Source organism: Neophocaena asiaeorientalis, unplaced genomic scaffold, assembly GCF_003031525.2.
Source record: "Neophocaena asiaeorientalis asiaeorientalis breed wild unplaced genomic scaffold, Neophocaena_asiaeorientalis_V1.1 scaffold429, whole genome shotgun sequence".
Lineage (NCBI taxonomy): Eukaryota > Metazoa > Chordata > Mammalia > Artiodactyla > Phocoenidae > Neophocaena > Neophocaena asiaeorientalis.
This window is the reverse complement of record NW_020173550.1, coordinates 4,718,019-4,737,058: the sequence shown is the minus strand read 5'-3', so window position 1 is coordinate 4,737,058 and position 19,040 is coordinate 4,718,019. Positions and strand designations below refer to the sequence as shown.

At 40.1% G+C, this 19,040-nt stretch overlaps 1 pseudogene; it reads left to right on the top strand.

Moving 5' to 3' along the window:
- The window catches only part of LOC112401451 (sodium/potassium-transporting ATPase subunit alpha-1-like), a 67,038-nt pseudogene extending 48,260 nt beyond the window's left edge, over positions 1-18,778 (top strand).
- Positions 18,779-19,040: the final 262 nt, after the last annotated feature.

Below are 19,040 nucleotides of genomic sequence, written 5' to 3'. Positions count from 1 at the left end.
TCTTATTTTTTTACAGTATATATTTATAGGTACAAATTTCTCTCTAAGCACTGCTCTAGCTGCATCCCATTAGTGTTCATTTTCATTCATGACAAAGTGCTTTCTAATTTCCTTGTGAATTTTTCTTTGACCTATTGGTTATTTAGGAGAGTATTGTTTAATTTCCACCTGTTTTTGAACTCTCCAAATTTCTTTCAGTTACTGTTTTCTAATTTATTTGAAATTAGGGCTTTTGAAGAGCTCTAAACCTAATCTGTTCCCTCTAGTGGTTGCTGTGATGTTGATTTTCATACCTATTATGCTTGTGAAGGTGCTGGTTTTCAAGGCTACCATGAAATAAAAAAGAGGGTATGGGAATAGGGCCAGTTAAAATGCCACAAACTCATTGTTCTTACCAAGGTGCAGCTAATTTAATTGAATAAAGTCTCAAATTTCCAGAGTTTTGAAAAATCTGTTTTCAAAATTTTTGCCAATGTTGTCATTGCTTTTATAGGACAAGGGATTTTCAGAGGTCCTTCTTTGACATTTCTGAAGTCCTACCTCTGCCGAGTCATAACGATATTATTCCCATGTTTTCTCTAGAAGCTTTATTGTTTTACTAGTCACATTTAGATCTACAGACTATATTGATTATTTTTAAATAGATGAGTTAGGGATAATGTTTAACGGTTTTTCACATGGACATCCGATCTCCCAATACCATTTATCAAAAAGACCATTCCTTTCTGACTGCATTGCAGTATTATCTTTGTTAAAAAATAAAGTGGCTATGTATGTGTGAGTCTGTTTCTAGAGTCTCTTTTTGCATCACCAACACCCTATTGTCTTTATTGCTGGAGTAAAATTCATGGATATTTATAAAGGATTTGTATTGGGTAGGATACAGAGGCCTTTCTCTCTGTGTCCGTGTCCCTGTCTTTCTCGGTCTGTGTTTTTTTCTCTTCGACAAAGAAAATAGTGGGTTAATGTCTCTCTGTGTGTGATCTTTAATGACATCAGGTCTTCCCTTTCTTTCTCTCCCTATTGCTTCCTGTCTCACAGTATGTCATGTTCTTTAAAAGGTTAAGGACAAATGGAAAGATCTAAGAAGGACCCCTATCCTACTCACATTGTCCTGACTATGAAACTATATTGAATTGGTGCTATGTTGTCTGAAGAAAGAGAATAGAATTTAAGCAGAAGGTAACCCCTCCCATAGCAATCTTGTTAAAGACTAACCCCCAATACATGGTACTGCTCTTACACTCCCAGAAATGATGCCAAAACTGGACATAGAGTTAGGTGTGGTCAAGTATTTGTTGGAGTTAGCAAAGATGCTGTAGTGTAGTGCCCAGGTGTTGGGTGTGTATTGAGACTTTCATTCTCTCAAGCTGGAGTGGGGTGGGAATTGAGTAACATTTCCAAAACTTCAGACTAGACACCACCTATCATCCTGTGCTAAGGACATTAGCTCCATTAAGCCAGTGAGTGCATATTGGAAGGGGAAGAATTTGATCTGAGTCCCAACATTAGCTAAGATCTCAGGCTTACCCCTGTGACTTTATAGTAGAAGGTCAGGGAGCATCTAAAACAACATGGTAAACAGGTTGTTTCTCTCCTGACTATTGATTATATTTGAACATGTATGCATGAATGTGAACGTGTGTATGAGATAAGAGAAGTTAACCGGGAAGTATAAGATTTTTTTAAAACTTTACAACAAACACAGATACATTATAGAATAAAAAGAAAATTTTGCACAAATTTTAAGATAAACCATGAGGCTTCAGAACACTTTACACTTGTGGTTAACTGTTTTCCTTTTTTTTTTCCCCACCCAGGGATAGGTGCTTACTCTCCTCTGCTGTTAGATTTATATTTGTGGAAGAGTCTAGGGAGTTTTCAAAAACAAGACTAAATTTAGACTCTATCAAAATTTTTTCAAACACTGAAAAGGGGGCTCATTTCATTGATTTAGAGAATTATTGACTGTTTAACTACTGTAGACAAGAGTGCAACACTGATTTTAATCATCACCCTATTTTTTATGCTCCCTGCTTTCCATTATATATATATTTTTCAAGTACTATATTTCATCTCACTGACATTCTCAGTGACAATAACATTTGTTTAAATTTGCTTAACCATCTCTCAGTTTTTAACCATTTAAGTATGTTTTTTTTTCTTTCAATAAAGCACTAATTTGTTCATTTTCTTGGCATTATGATCTTCTTGGAAATAAATATTAGTGAAAAACCTTTCATTATCAACAGTTATATCTTCTTCTGCTCCAGAAAGTCAAGGACTGCATTTCTTCATAATCCAAAAAACAAATAAAAACCAAAACAAAACAAAATGCAGTCTTTTCTATAGGGTTGAGTGGAAGAAAGTAAATTACAGAAACTTTGGTTATTGAAAGTTTGATATGGAGTCCAAAGGTTTTGTGTTTTTCACTTTTAATTACCTATGAGGTCCACTGCTCTGAGATTAAGATAATAAATATGTTCACTTCTGTATTTGTAGCAGTGTCTTTCAGAGTTACCTTTCAGTGAGGTAGGGAAAAATAATCGTAGACTTTTATCTATGATTGTGTTTTTATATGCTTACAAGCTTACATGTTCGTATATATTAATACAGGTACAAATTTTTTTTTGCTATATGAATTCTATTTAGGAGCTTAGAATGAATTAGAACATTTTCCAGAATCCCCACTTTTTTTAGCCTCATAAGTAATGATGGAGGTAAGTCTTAATGGTGGCAATAACAGGAAAAGCCAGTTGTCTGGGGATAAGGTCTTAGGCTGAGATAGGCAGTTGGGTTTCATTAGGGAGCATGGCGCACAGAGCATGTGCCTGCTCCCAGGGATGCTTCTCATTTTCGTTTGTTCTCGGGAGGCAGCAGGCAACGGGGGCGAATGGGAAGCCTTTATCATCAGCAGCACTTGGGCTTGAATCTTCGTGCTGCTTCTTGCTTGATGTGGGTTTTGGAGAAATTACTTTTATAAGCCACAGTAAGGTTATCTGAAAATTGGAACTAATATGATCTACTTCCTAAATAGGGGCAATTAATTGAAATCATGCGTATAAAGCCTAGCACAGAGCAGTCATCATAGGCATTATACTTCGTAGACCAGCAACCCCTTTCCTGTAACAATTACATGTCTTATCCGAGCAAACATGATTTCAAAGATTATCTGGACTAATATGTATCTTTAAAAAACGTATTTTTTAAGGTAATTATTTCCTTTTCAATGTAGAGTAATATGCTGAACACATTACTAAGGTTGAGTTACATATTAATGTGGTTATGTCTTTTATTGATAAATTAACAACTTAGAAATATTATTTTCATTTTTAGTTGAGGCAGTATGCTCACTGTGTCTATACCCCATGCCCTCTTTCCTCGTCCCTTCTGCGAATCCTTTGATATTTAGTTTAGGGTTTATAATATGCACAATGTATCAAAGCCTTCTTTTATTCAATCTAAGTATCAGTGGTCTGACTGTGTTACTTAATCCTTAAAGATTTTCACACACAATTGCTACTAGAGTTAGTAGAAATCATAACACATTAGAGAGCATCTGTGAAAGTCAAGGACTTCATTTGCTCATAATCCAAAAAACCAACAAACAAAAACCAAACCAGGGCTTCCCTGGTGGCGCAGTAGTTGAGAGTCCGCCTGCCGATACAGGGGACGCGGGTTCGTGCCCTGTTCCGGGAGGATCCCACAAGCCGCAGAGTGGCTGGGCCCGTGAGCCATGGCCGCTGAGCCTGTGTGTCCGGGGCCTGTGCTCCGCAATGGGAGAGGCCACAACAGTGAGAGGCCCGCGTACTGCAAAAAAAAAAAAAAAAAAAACACCAAACCAAACCAAGACAGAACATGGAGACACGTAATTAGAAGTGTTCAAAATACAAAAAAAGTAAAATGTTTAGAATCTAGTTCTCTAAAAGTAGACTAAATGTTCAGGTGAAATAAGGAGCAAAGAGCTACTTTGGATGCTGAAGAAAGATTTTCAGTTAAGTTTTATGTCTGCTGTAAAAACATAACAGACACACACACATATGAATCTTCCACACTCTTTGGGGCTATAAAGCCACGCTTTCTAATTAGATCTATAAAACTTGGCTTGCTCAGAATCAATTCTGGTTCTGAAGCAACTGATCTGTAGCAGCTGGGAGTTTCTAGCACCCTGTGCTGTTATTAGAACTACTGCTCAGAACCAGGCCCCACGGCATGTTCTCCATCTTTCTTGCTTGGAGAGTTCTAGGTTGGATTCTTGGACAACTGTTTTTTCAGGGAAATACAGGGTGTTCAGAGGGATTCAAATTCAGTATTTATTTAGCACTTGTTTGATGAGTGTTTTAGGGGAGGTAACTCATTTAATGCTCACAAAAGTCATTGGCGTAAGGTACTCTCAGAATCTCCATTTGATAGATCAGGAAACCAGAGCAGCTTTTGCAAGGTTATATAGCTTGTTAGTAATGAAAATGAGATCTGAACTCAGGCAGTTCGTAACAAGCCCATCTATATAATTACTGCCTGCTACCTAAGTAGGGGTTGCTGCCTCATACCCTCCTTCTCTGCCTTAAAGGAGAAAAACATTCCTGTGCAGGCATACCTTGTTTTATTAGACTTTGCTTTACTGTGTTTCACAGGTACTGCATTTTTTTTTACAAATTGAAGGTTTGTGGCAACCTTGAATTGAGCAAGTCTGTCAGTGTCATTTTTCCAACATTTGTTCACTTCATGTCTCTGTTTCGCATTTTGGTAACTCTCTCAATATGTCAAACTTTTCCTTTATTATTATATTTGCTATGGTGATATGTGATCAGTGACCTTTGATGTCGCTATTGAAAAAGATTAGAACTAGCTGAAGGCTCAGACGATGGTTAGCAGTTTTCTGCAATAAAGTATTTTTGTTTTGTTTTGTTTTGTTTTTACGATACGCGGGCTTCTCACTGTTGTGGCCTCTCCTGTTGCGGAGCACAGGCTCCGGACGCGCAGGCTCTGCGGTCCAGGCGCTCCGCGGCATGTGGGATCTTCCCGGACCGGGGCATGAACCCATGTCCCCTGCATCGGCAGGCGGACTCTCAACCACTGCGCCACCAGGGAAGCCCAATAAAGTGTTTTTAAATTAAGCTATGTATATATATTTTAGACATAATGCTAATGCATACTTAATTGACTACATTATAGTGTAAACATAACTTTTATATGCATTGGGAAACCAAAAAATTCAGGCGACTCGCTTTTTTGGGTTATTTGCTTGAACCTGCAGTATCTCAGAGCTATACCTGTACTGCGTCAGCCCCTGGAAAAGGTGTGTTTTTCATTTTATAGACATGGAAAATGATTATAAATGTGAAATGAGGGTGACATTCTACAATGTATATACTATGGTGTCATTCTAATCTCTTTCCCTTATCTCCCGAAACAAATGGTAAACATGTAGGGAAGGAAATAGTAATTTTAAGACATTTATATTTTCTTTAACATCAAGCTTAATGTCTTGAATATAGTGGGTGCTCAATGAGTATTTGCTGATTTGATTTGCAGATGGGGGTGATTTTTTTTTCCCTCAGGAACTATTTTTAGTTTTTTATACCCAGTTTATCTGCACTGGTACATTGGCAGGTATATTTTTCTCAGGTTGAACTTTTTAATATGTTTCCACTCTCTAAATTTTGCCTTTCCATCCTAGGAATATATATTTTCAAATGGCAGGTGTGTGTGAGAATTTCTACTCTTTGCAAACTTGAAGATGAGGGAAAGTGAATGAATGAGGTATAATGTATAGGAAAAAAAGATTGGATTTATGTTTTGGTGAGTGAGAAAAACTAAAGCTGGGATTTGTGTTGATAGATGTGGATAAGATGATGTTGACTAGCTACCAAAATTCTTTGTTTTTTGAGCAGAGAGATGCATGAAAGCTGTTTCGATTCCTTTTATTTGGATGAGATGGAGATTTGATGGGCCTCTGTGGGGAGTTTATATAATCCTGCCTATAGGATGAAGCCAGCATATGGCCAGCTCCTCCTCCACAGTCCAGGGAGGCTCCCTCTCCCTATTATGGGAAGGACCTGATTTTTTTTTTTTTTTTTCAAAGCAAGGGAGATAGTCGGTTATATTCCCAAATGCTGGCTGTGCATTGGGCTGCTTAGAAACTATTGCTAAGGTGTTTCCCATCCTTTCGATTCCCTGCTGCCGCATGGGTTCCTGTGGGACATCCCAGAGCAACAGAAGGATGGGCTGATGGGCGGGCATCTAGATTGCAACTCAGCCTCACCACCTGGCTCCATAACTGCTCCATCTGTCAGTTGTTCCGGGTGGCTGAAGAGTCCAGCAGTTCAAAGCTCTACTCAGGGCTGCTTCTGAGCATTTCTTTATTCCCCAAGGACCTGATATTCTGGCCAGGGAGAGGCGACTGGAGCCAAGTTCTCCTCAGCCCAGCAGCCAAGGGTGTATGGGGTTGGCAGCCACAAGGCCCCATGCTGTTCTGCTCCTTAGGAATTTGCATAAGAATTGTGCTTATTTCTGTTCATTTTACCATCTTCTTTTTTCATGATTCATCTGTGTCAAGTTTGGAATGAATTACAAATTTACAATCCAATAAGGATTGTAAATGTATTTCAGTAATGGCACAGATAAGAAAGCGGAGTGTTTACCTAGTAAATCTGACAAGAGGAAAACATTATCAGTGTGGGAGGATGATTAGCATAGCACATACAGGGAGGTCCCTTTCTAGAGGACTGGGAAACAAAATTGACACTTACGTTGATGTGTGTGTTGTCCATTTCCAAATCCACCTTGAACAGTCAAGTTTTAAGGCTTTGGATTACCAATCCGTGTTGTAGCTGCACAGCTCAGGCAGAGGGACAAATGATGTTCCTGTGTTGATTTCCTATTTGTACATAACAAACTACCACTAACGTGGCTGCTTAACCCATGCACATTTATGATCTCACAGTCTCTGTGGTTTAGGAATCCAGGCTTGGCTTAACTGGATCTTCAGCTCAGGGTCTCACCTGGCTGCAATCCAAGTGTGAGTTAGACTGTGTTTTCATCTGAAGGCTCAACTGGTGAGGCATCTACTTCTGAGGTCACTCATGTTGTTGCAGAATTTATTTCTTTGTAATTGTAAGACTTAGGGCCACAATTTCTTGCTGACTGGCAGTCAGAGGCTTCTAAAGGCCCAGCCTCACCCTTAAATATCTCCACCATAAATATCACTCCATCTTTCTACATCCTATTCCTGAATAGAGAGGACTGCAAGAACCCAGAAGAGGGCAGAGCCACAAAAGATGGAAAGAGATCCCTGCATGTAACAGAGCACGACCCTGTCCACCTGTATTGGACAGAGACTTGTTCAAAATATGAACTATTATGGTGTTAAGTAAATTATTAAAACAAACAAACAAAATTCTGTCATTGTGCCTTAATACAAGTTGCTTTTTACATGTTCAAATTCCAAGATCTCTGGGAAGGCCCTCACCTCAAAACACCTGGGTAGAAATGCCTAAAATTCCATTATTAAGCATTCATTTCTTAAGTGTGATCATTATCTTGTTCATAGCATCTTTCAAAACAAAAATACTCTGTGAAGGAGAAATACATACATCTTTAAATATCAGTGTACCTGACAAGAGAAATGATAGTAACTCCCGAGAGAAAAGAAGGATGAAAGAGAGGCAGAAGAGGGGCAGATAGTAATTTATTTTACAAACGTTTGTTGAGTATCTTCTAGGTGGCAGGCACTACGCTAGGCTTGGAATATAAAGAATACTGTGCCTCAGTCTCCAGGGGGTTAACCTTTTAATATTTCAGAAGTGAAGCAGCACCTTACACTAAATGTGTACATCTAAGTAGTCATGATTCTTTATCCCCCACAAAGCTGTTGTTAAATAAATGTGTCTTTCTATTCATACCATCCATCTCAAAATCAAGGAAATATGCCATGTCCTGAGGCTTTTCATACAGTGTTTCGGTTAATCCTCTTGATGACACTGTGATAAGATATTATTAAGCCCATTAACTCTTACTCATCCTTCAACATCCAGTTAATTTTCCGGAAAATTGATCTCACCTCCCACATTAAATTACTTTCCCTTATTAATGACTCTTACAGTGGCATGCATCTTATCTCCCCAGGACCTCAAAAAGTTGCAATTATATTTGTGGGATTATTAAATTTACTTTTATCTTCCTTACCGTACTGCAAAATGCATGAGGAAAGGGACCGTGGCTACTTTTGCACTCTTTTAAAATCTATTACATACAGAACATCATTGACTTATAGTCCATGTTTGTCAAATGGATGAAGAAATATGTAATCGACTTATTAGCTTTCTAATATTGTGGAAAAAGCAAGGTTATCTCTCAGTGACACCTGAGTTGTTTCCATGGAGTAACCGCTATTTGACTGCGTTTTCTTGTCCTGTAGACCACTGACCATTGACTCAAATCATGGTCTGACCACCCAGACATCATGGAGAAACCCGGGAGAGGAGCTCACACTTCACTTCAGCTACTCATTCCTTTAATCACCATTATATCTCTTGTAGATAAGTCAGGTTTTAAAGAAGGTCTGGAGAGTGAGAGGGTATTTTCATAATAGCAGCAACACAAACAAGTTAGAATCAACTAACAGCTCAGGTCTTAAAAGTCTTTCCATCACTGTTCCTTAATTTTTCAGTGGCCACATTTTCCCTAAGTGCTTACCACTTGAAAAGTCACGCTGTCTCTCCCCACCCACTTCCTCCCTTCTTGGTCATTGCTCTGGCATATCAATGTACCTTTTTCTTTCTCTCTTTATTCCATTATATTTCCAGTTCTCAAGGCCTCTGGGCCTTACCTTCTACTTCCTTAGGGAGCTGATTTCCTAAGAAAACTCTATTGTCCACCCTTGGGCTCTGGTGCTGATAATATTTGGATTTCTTCCTCACACGCATATGTTATCTCTTTCTACTTCAACAGAGAGCCATCAAGACACTCATGAGGTGCACCTCCAATGCCCGTGTTCTCCTCACATGATCCATGACTATTCGTGCAGAATCACTTGAGAGCTTCATAAGTACAGATTTCTGGTCCCCAATGCATTACTACTGAATCCAAGTCTCGGAGAAAGATCCCAGACTCTCCATTTTCAACAAGTCCCCTAATGACTATTACATACACTGAAGTTTGATTTAAAAAAACAAACTGGCTTCGGAGAGTCCTATCTTGCTGTCACTCCACTACTCCACTGAATTCTGAAGTCAGCCCCATTATTGTATTTACCTTCTTTGTTTCATTTTTATCTTTCAAGCACCCCCAATATAACATCTTATTATATTGCCCTCTCTATACCACTTCTAAAAGTTTAACTTCTATTCAACTGGCTCCTTTCTATAAATAAGTGAACAAACATAAATCTCTCTCAAGAACCGAAACAACCTTCCTGACCTCTGCCAACCACCATCAGCCTTATTTCTCTCCTTCTACTCAAAGAAAAATTTCTCAGGGGAATTGCCTACATTCACCATCTTTTTTTCCCTGCACATCCCATTCCCTCCTCAGCCCACAGTTTTCCAAACTGTTATGAAAAAAAAAGCAAAACCTCTAAGCCAGATAAATATTATTTTTCAGTTCACATTTTAATTGATACTTTAACTTCTTCTTTGCATCTGTGGCAACCATTCTTGCCTACTTCTACTTGTATTCATTTGGTTCTATTGTCACTATCTTCTTTATGGTTCCTCTTCCCTTAAGGGGGACTAAATATTTGGACTAATTAAGGCTCAGTCCTAGACCTCTTTCCATTTCCACTCTAAGGTTGGTTTCCCCAGGATTAGCATGTGCTGTATTTGCTAAGGAGTGTTCTTGGGATCAACACCTGTGGACAGGAGAAGGACATCATGTTTAGTTGAGGGAAAAGCAGATCTGTGATGAAAGCTGAGACAGGTTGGGACCCGAGACCCTTTGCTGTAGTGTGGCAATGCTAGCTCCTGGACAAACTTCTCCTTGAGCAACAAAATACAAAGAAACTATATGGAACTGAAAAGAACTGCATTCATGCGCAGTTGGGTTGCAGTTCTGGGGCAAATATACAGATTGCCAACAAACACATGAAAGAATGCTCAACATCATTAATCTTGGTTTTAGGTTTTTCTCCTTCATCAATTTAAATATGTCCTGCCACTCCCTTCTGGATTGCAGAGTTTCTGCTGAAAGATAAGCTGTTAACCTTATGGGGATTCCCTTGTGTGTTATTTGTTGTTTTTCCCTTGCTGCTTTTAATATTTTTTCTTTGTATTTAATTTTTGATAGTTTGATTAATATGTGTCTTGGCATGTTTCTCCTTGGATTTATCCTGTATGGGACTCTCTGTGCTTCCTGGACTTGATTAACTATTTCCCTTCCCATATTAGGGAAGTTTTCAACTATAATCTCTTCAAATATTTTCTCAGTCCCTTTCTCTTTCTCTTCTTCTTCTGGGATCCCTATAATTCGAATGTTGGTGCATTTAATGTTGTCCCAGAGGTCTCTGAGACTGTCCTCAATTCTTTTCATTATTTTTTCTTTATTCTGCTCTGCAGTATTTTTTCCACTATTTTATCTTCCAGGTCACTTATCTGTTCCTCTGCCTCAGTTATTCTGTTATTGATCCCTTCTAGAGAATTTTTAATTTCATTTATTGTGTTGTTCATCATTGTTTGTTTGCTCTTTAGTTCTTCTAGGTCCTTGTTAAACGTTTCTTTTATTTTCTCCATTCTATTTTGAAGATTTTGGATCATCTTTACTGGCATTATTCCGAATTCTTTTTCAGGCAGACTGCCTATTTCTTCTTCTGTTAGGTCTGGTGGGTTTTTGACTTTTGCCTTCATCTGCTGTGTGTTTCTCTGTCTTCTCATTTTGCTTATCTTACTGTGTTTGGGGTCTCCTTTTCACAGGCTGCAGGTTCGTAGGTCTCATTGTTTTTGGTGTCTGTCCCCAGTGGCTAAGGCTGGTTCACTGGGTTGTGTAGACTTCCTGGTGGAGGTGACTAGTACCTGTGTTCTGGTGGATGAGGCTGGATCTCGTCTTTCTGGTGGGCAGGTCCACATCTGGTGGTGTGTTTTGGGGTTTCTGTGGCCTTACTGTGATTTTAGGCAGCCTGTTTGCTAATGGATGGGGCTGTGTTCCTGTCTTGCTAGTTGTTTGGCATAGGATGTCCAGCACTGTAGCTTGCTGGTCGTTGAGTGAAGCTGGGTGCTGGTGTTGAGATGGAGATCTCTGGGAGATTTTTGCTGTTTGATATTACGTGGAGCTGGGAGGTCTCTTGTGGACCAGTGTCCTGAATTTGGCTCTGCCACCTCAGAGGCACAGTCCTTACTCCTGGCTGGAGCACCAAGAGCCTGTCCTCCACACGGCTCAGAATAAAAGGGATAAAAAAAGGAAGAAGAAGATAAAATAAAATAAAGTAAAATAAAATAAAATGAAGCTATTAAAATAAAAAATAATTATTAAAAAAATTTAAGTAATAAAAATGAAAAAAATAAAAAGAAGAAAGAGAGAAGAGAGCAACCAAACCAAAAAACAAATCCACCAATGATAACAAGTGCTAAAACCTATGCTAAAAAAAGCAAAAAACAAACAAACAAAAAAACGGACAGACAGAGCCCTAGGACAAATGCTAAAAGCAAAGCTATACAGACAAAATCACACACAGAAGCATACACATACACACTCAGAAAATGAGAAAAAGGGAAAAAAATATATGTATTGTTGCTCCCAAAGTCCACCTCCTGAATTTGGGATGATTCGTTGTCTATTCATGTATTCCACAGATGCAGGGTACAGCAAGTTGATTGTGGAGGTTTAATTCAGTGCTCCTGAGCCTGCATGGAGAGATTTCCCTTTCTCTTCTTTGTTCGCACAGCTACTGGGGTTCAGCTTTGGATTTGGACCCACCTCTGCGTGCAGGTCACCTGAGGGCATCTGTTCTTCACTCAAGACAGGACGGGGTTAGAGGAGCAGCTGATTCGGGGTCTCTGGCTCACTCAAGCCGCGGGGATGGAAGGGTACGGAATGTGGGGTGAGCCTGCGGCGGCAGAGGCCGGCATGACGTTGCACCAGCCTGAGGCGCGCCGCGCGTTCTCCCGGGGAAGTCGTTCCGGGATCCCGGGACCCTGGCAGTGGCGGGCTGCACAGGCTCCCGGAAGGTGCAGCATGGATAGTGACCTGTGCTCGCACACAGGCTTCTTGGTGGTGGCAGCAGCAGCCTTAGAGTCTCATGCCCGTCTCTGGGGTCCGCGCTTTTAGCCGCAGTTCACGCCCGTCTCTGGAGCTCCTTTAAGCAGCGCTCTTAATCCCCTCTCCTCGCGCACCAGGAAACAAAGAGGGAAGAAAAAGTCTCTTGTCTCTTCGGCAGCTCCAGACCTTTTCCCGGACTCCCTCGCAGCCAGCCGTGGCGCACTAGCCGATTCAGGCTGTGTTCACGCCGCCAACCCCAGTCCTCTCCCTGCGCTCCGACCAATGCCCGAGCCTCAACTCCAGGCCCCGCCCGCCCCGGCGGGTGAGCAGACAAGCCTCTTGGGCTGGTGAGTGTGGTCAGCACGGATCCTCTGTGCGGGAATCTCTCCGCTTTGCCCTCCGCACCCCTGTTGCTATGCTCTCCTCCATGGCTGCGAAGCTTCCCCCCTCCGCCACCCACAGTCTCCGCCCACGAAGGGGCTTCCTAGTGTGTGGAAACCTTTTCTCCTTCACAGCTCCCTCCCACTGGTGCAGGTCCCGTCCCTACTCTTTCGTCTCTGTTTATTCCTTTTTCTTTTTCCCTACCCAGCTACGTGGGGAGTTTCTTGCCTGTTGGGAGGTCTGAGGTCTTCTGCCAGCGTTCAGTTGGTTTTCTGTAGGAGTTGTTCCACATGTAGATGTATTTCTGATGTATTTGTGGGGAGGAAGGTGATCTCCGTGTCTTACTCTTCCGCCATCTTGTAGCTCTTCCCCCAACTGCCAATTTTGAAGAGCCTGGAGCAGAACGGCGGGTCGGGAGCAAAAGCAGGGTACTGCACACAACACCACCAGAGGGGTGAGCAAACACCTAAGCCACCCCTCTAGCCCCACCCCTGGACACATCCCTACCCTCACCCCATATAAGGAACAAGCTCAACTTCCTCACGGAGCAAGTGAGCAGGGGAACCTGTTACTTGTTCTCCTTCTTCTTACTGCAGCAGGGCCCCCAGTAAAGCCTTTTCTGAACTTCTTTTTTGGCCTCTAGTCAATTTCTATTGATTGGGGAAGGCCAAGAACCCTGCTCGGTGTCATAGTCACAGGCTCAGTCAACAATATGGGGGACTCTCTAGCTGATTCAGTTTGTTATAAAGCAGAAACTAACACACCATTGTAATGCAATTATACTCCAATAAAGGTGTTCAAAAAAACAAACAAACAAAAACAATTTGGGGGACTGTGAAACTGGAATGGCTCTTCCGTTTTTCTGGGTTGGGCCATGATTCTCTGGGCTTTATAGTCCTTCAGATATTTTTCGGCCAACCTGGAAATAGGTATGACGTGATCTTTGCAGATAAAATAACTCCTGAAGCAGCTGACAGGCTCTCAGCCAATGGTACTCTGAGCAGTAGGGGCAAAGAGTAGTTCACTAAAAGGGGATCTGGGTGGCTTACTGTAGTGTCCTCCAGATACTTTGTTTTGTGTCCATTGGCAAACTCATCTACATTTGCCATTTTGTTAACCTCTTTTCTGAGCTCTAGCTCCGCATACTCAGCTGTCTACCCGGCATCTACAATTCGACGCATCAAGGACATCCTCAACTCAGCACAGCCAAACTGGACTCACAGCCTTCACTCATTCTTCTCCCCGAACACCATAACCCTGTTTTTTCATTTTTTTCCTTCTTGGTAAGTGACACCATCACCTGGTTAATCCCAGAAATCATCATTCTCTCTTCCTTGATCTTTTTAAAATTCTCGTGTGTAATAACAACTCACATCTTGTTGATTTTATCTCCTGACATCTTTTGAATCCATCTGCTGCTTTCTCTTTTCACTGTTAGGTCTTGAGTTCATGTTCCCATTACTTCATGTCAAGGCTACTGCAGTAACATTGTAACTAGTCTCTTTCCATCATTTTTGCATCTTTTCAATCTCTCTCTCATACTGAAATCATGATAATCTTTTTATAACTTAGATTAATCAAATCACTATCCCGCTTAAAAACGCTGAAATAATTTTCCTGTTATTTTAAGGTAAGGACTAATATCTTTAACATAAACTGCCAGGTTCCTGCCTATTTCACCAGCATAACCTCATGGTCCAGTGTCAGCGATACTGGCCTTCTTCATATTGTTTAAATGTGCCATGCTCCTTCTAACCTAGGCCCTCGATACGGTATTCCCTTTACCTGAACAACTCTCTCACCCCATCTCCCTACCATTACCTTTGTCTATGTATGTAATTCCTACTCAAGCCTTAGATTTCATGTCAGTGGTTATTTCACTGAGGTTTCCCTGAGTTCCCTAAACTGGACTGGGTTTCCTGTTTTAATGTCTCATAGTACACTTTTCCTTCTCCTTATAACAATTGTAACTGCTTCCAAATATACATTTATTTGTATGATAATTAATGCATTTTTTACATTAGAGTATAATTTCCACAAAAGGAAGGACCCTGTTTTTGCTTATAATTGTATCTTCAGTTCCTGGTATGTGGAAGGAAAACAGCTCAACTCCCCATATCAAAAGATAAACCAAACAATTTCTGGGATAAGTATTCTTCATGGATGGTTTTTCTATAATCTTCTAGTAGGTGGAGGATGCTAATGGTTCTCAAGATACTTATAAACCCATCACTAGATTACATGGCTGCATGGGGGCAGAATGTAGGTAAAGGAATACCATAGAGAAAGTAGAAAATGCAAAGCATCTTATAGAAGTTAGGCATTAAACCCAGAGTGTGGGTGTGAGAGGAGAAGGAAATTACCTGTAATGCCTAAGAATCTAACATTCTCAGATAAAATAAACATTAAGACTGTGTAAAGTATCAGACCATGACTTTTTTAAGCTAAAAATTATTCACTCAGGGAAAGTACCCTTTTAAAAATCTGCCATGATTCTAATTTCAGTGTCTTTAATCATTCCTAAATACCTTGAGAAAGGTAGAAATATTGTGTCATTTCAATATATTAAAGATGGATATAATCAAATCTAGTAAAAACAAGAGGTTGACCGAAGTCAGTAAAAGCTAGCATAAGAGAGCAAACTGTTACAGAACTGATCTCCTGTTGTGAACATCTGTAAATTAGAGTTACTATAAAAGCATCTGCTTTTATACATAAGATAACAGACAGGACAGGATTACAATCTCTGAGAAGAGGGAAAGGAGGGAAACAAATGAGATGAACCCTACCATTACAAGGAAAAAATACGTAAAAAAATTTTTGAAGATATTTCTGGACTGCAGGCCAGGGCGATGAACCTCTGATAGACTCTAGCAATCTCCTGTAACAAGAGAAATGACAGAGAGCAAAGTTCAGGGAGGACAGAGTCTGGAATTGCTGAGGAAAAGACCCAAGATGAGGAAGAAATACATAGAAAGAACTCCAGAAATGTGGATAATTGTTTTCATGCATCTTTGGATGAGAACTCTACACATGTGTAGGGTAAAACCTGAAAGAGCTAGACAAGAACAACTTGTGAAGAAAGAGCAATTACTGGAAATCTTTAAGGTGAACAATGCCCAGAGCTTGTATAGGTATAGGGAACACGCTGGTTGTTCCAACTGAAGTGGGAAGACCTCATTAAATACATAGGGCATTGGGCAGAGACCATAGAACACATTAAAATGGTTACTTTAACCTCAGGGGTATTCTAGACCCACTCTGAATAGGTTTAAAAATAAACTTTGGAAGGATAAACCTAATCTCCAAATAATCTAACTACCTTCTATGTGAATACAATAAAATCTAGCATTTAATAATATAAAGTTCATAGCATTCAGTATCCAATAAAAATTTTTGCTGGTCATGTGAAGAGGAGAATACGACCTGTAACCCGGAGAAAAATAAGTAAAGAGAAACATGCCAAGAATTGATGGAGATGATGGAATAAGAAGACAAGGACATTAACAAAAAACCTGTCATTAATATACCCTATATGTTCAAGGATCTAAAGGAAGATGCCATAAATATGTATGATGAAAATTTTAAGGCAGCTACAAACGCAGATACTAGAACTCACAAGTGAGTGAGTAAAGAACTCAATATAAAAATTTTATTCTATATATGATATAAACTATTGGAAAATAAAAATACTGTTAATAGCATACAAGTCATGAACTAGTTATAGATAAATTCAATAAAATTTGTACAAGACTTGATAATGAAAATTTCAAAATGTTGCCAAGAGAAATTTTAAAAAGATGTAAATAAATGGAGAGAGAAACCATGTTTGTGAACGGGGAGACTCAATATTATTAAGATTGTGGTTCTCCCCAGATTGATCTGTAATTTTAATGTAATCCCAGTCAAAACCTCTGCAGTCTTCTTAAATTTATTAATTTATTTATTTTTATAGAAATTGGGAAGCTGAAAGCTGAATATAAAACCTAGATGAATATTCAAAGGAGCTAGAATAGCCAGTACAATTCTGAAAAAGAACAACATTGGAGGATTTCACTAATTAATTTCGAGGCTTAGTATAAATCTAAAGAAATTTTGATACTGGTATTGGCATAAGGATTGACATATAGATCAATAAAGACACATAAGAGAGAACCTAGAAACAAATCCTCAAAATATGGCCAATAGCCTTTTGACAAAAGAGCCAAGGTAATTTAGTGGGGAAAGTAGAGTTTTTTCAAAAAATGATGATGAACCAAAATGAACCTTGACCATTTCCTCATGCCACATAAAACTACTTAAAATGGATTATAAGCCTAAATATTATAATGTATCATAAAAACTAAAACTATAGTTTTTTTCCAGAAGAAATAAGAGAAAATCTTTACAACATTGGGACGGGCAAATATTTAGATAGAACAAAATAGGTCTAAACCAGGAAAGGGAATTAATAAATTTGACATCACAAAAACTATAAACTTCTCTTACAAAGGCACAGTTAAATGATAAAACAAATCACAGACTTGGAGAAACTATTTTAATAATACATAGTATCTAGCAAAGGACTTGTATCCAGAAGATATATAGAAATCTTCATTCTCAAAGATAAGACAATAAACTCAATAAAAATGGGAAAAAGATTTCACAGAATTTATAAAAGAAGATATATGAATAGGTAATCCACTCAGAGCTATATGCTCAATACCATCAATCAGTAGGAAATGCAAATTAAATCCATATGGAAATAATACTACATGCCCATTTAGTTTCTGATGAGAAGTCCATGGCCTTTTGAATTTGTGTTCCCATGTTCATAATATATCCCTTTCTCCAACTTTTTAAAGAATTCATTATTTCTTTGTTTTTCAGCATTTTGACTATGCTCTGCTTATGCGTGTTTCCTCGGCATTTATTCAGTTTGGGGTATGTAGCATAATCCAGTGCAACCATCTCAGTCAGTGCTTCTTTTCTTATTTTGAAAGATTATGTATTTGTTACCAAAGACCATCCAGTCACAGCCAAAACCATTGCCGAAGGTGTGGGCATCCTCTCAGAAGACAAGGAAACCATAGAAGACATTTCTGCCTACCTCATTATCCCAGTGAGCCAGGTGAACCCAAGAAATGCCAGTGCCTGCATGGTACATGGAAGTGATCTGAAGGACTCGACTTTCCAGCAGCTGGATGACATTTTGAAGTACCATACTGAGATTGTGTTTCCCAGGTCCTCTCCTCAACAGAAGCTGATTGTTCAGGAAGACTGCCAGAGAGAGGGCACTATCATGGCTGTAACTGGTGACGATGTCAATGACTCAGCTTTGAAGAAGGTGGACACTGGGGTTACTATGGGAATTGCAGGCTCAGAAGTGTCTATGTAAGCTACTGACATGATTCTCCTTGGATGAGAATTTTGCCTCAATTGTGACTGGAGTAGAGGAAGGTCGTCTAATCTTTGATAACTTGAAGAAATCTGTTGCCTACACTATAACCAGAACATTCCAGATATTTATTATCTGGAACACCCCCTTCCTGATATTCATTATTACAAACATCCCACTACCCCTGAGGACCATCACCATCCTCTGCATTAACTAGGGCATGGACATGGTTCCAGCCACCTCTCTGGCTTATGAGCTAGCTCAGAGTGACATCGTGAAGAGACAGCTCGAAAACCCCAAAATGGACAAACATGTGAATAAGCAGCTGATCAGCATGGCCTATGGACAGATTGGTATGATCCAGGCCCTGGGGGGCTTCTTCACTTACTTTGTGATCCTAGGCTGAGAAGAGCTTCCTCCCAATTCACCTGCTGGGTCTGAGGGGACTGAGATGACCACAATGATGTTGAGGACAGCTGCGGAACGCAGTGGACCTACAAGCAGAGGAAAATCTTGGCTTTTACCTGCCACACAGCCTTCTTTGTCAGTATCTTGGTGGCACAGTGGGCCAACTTGGTCATCTGCAAGACCAGGAGGAATTCAGTCTTCCAGGAGGGGATTTGGCCTCTTTGGAGAGATGGCCCTTGCTGCTTTCCTTTTCTACTGCCCTGGAGTGGGTGTTGCCTTGAGGATGTATCCTCTCAAACCTACCTTGTGGCTCAGTGTCTTCTCCTATTCTCTCCTCATCTTCCTATATGACAAAGTCGGAAAAGTCATCATCAGGTGATGCTGATGCCCTGGTGGCTGGTGGAGAAGGAAACCTACTACTAGACCCCATGTTGCACACTGTGGAGCACCATGTCACACAGTCTGCTCCCATTATCCACCCCCCTTTTTGTGTACTTTATTCTTGGAGTTCATAATTCTATAGTGGTAGGAAAGCACTGAAACATGTGGAGGAAGCAAGATATTCTGAAATGAAACATGTAGCTCTATGGGGCGGGTGTGTGGGTGGAGGTGGGGAAAGGGTTCCCAGAGAAGCATCCATCTATGGAAATCACAGCAGGGAAGGTTATTCTGTGCCTTTTTGTTT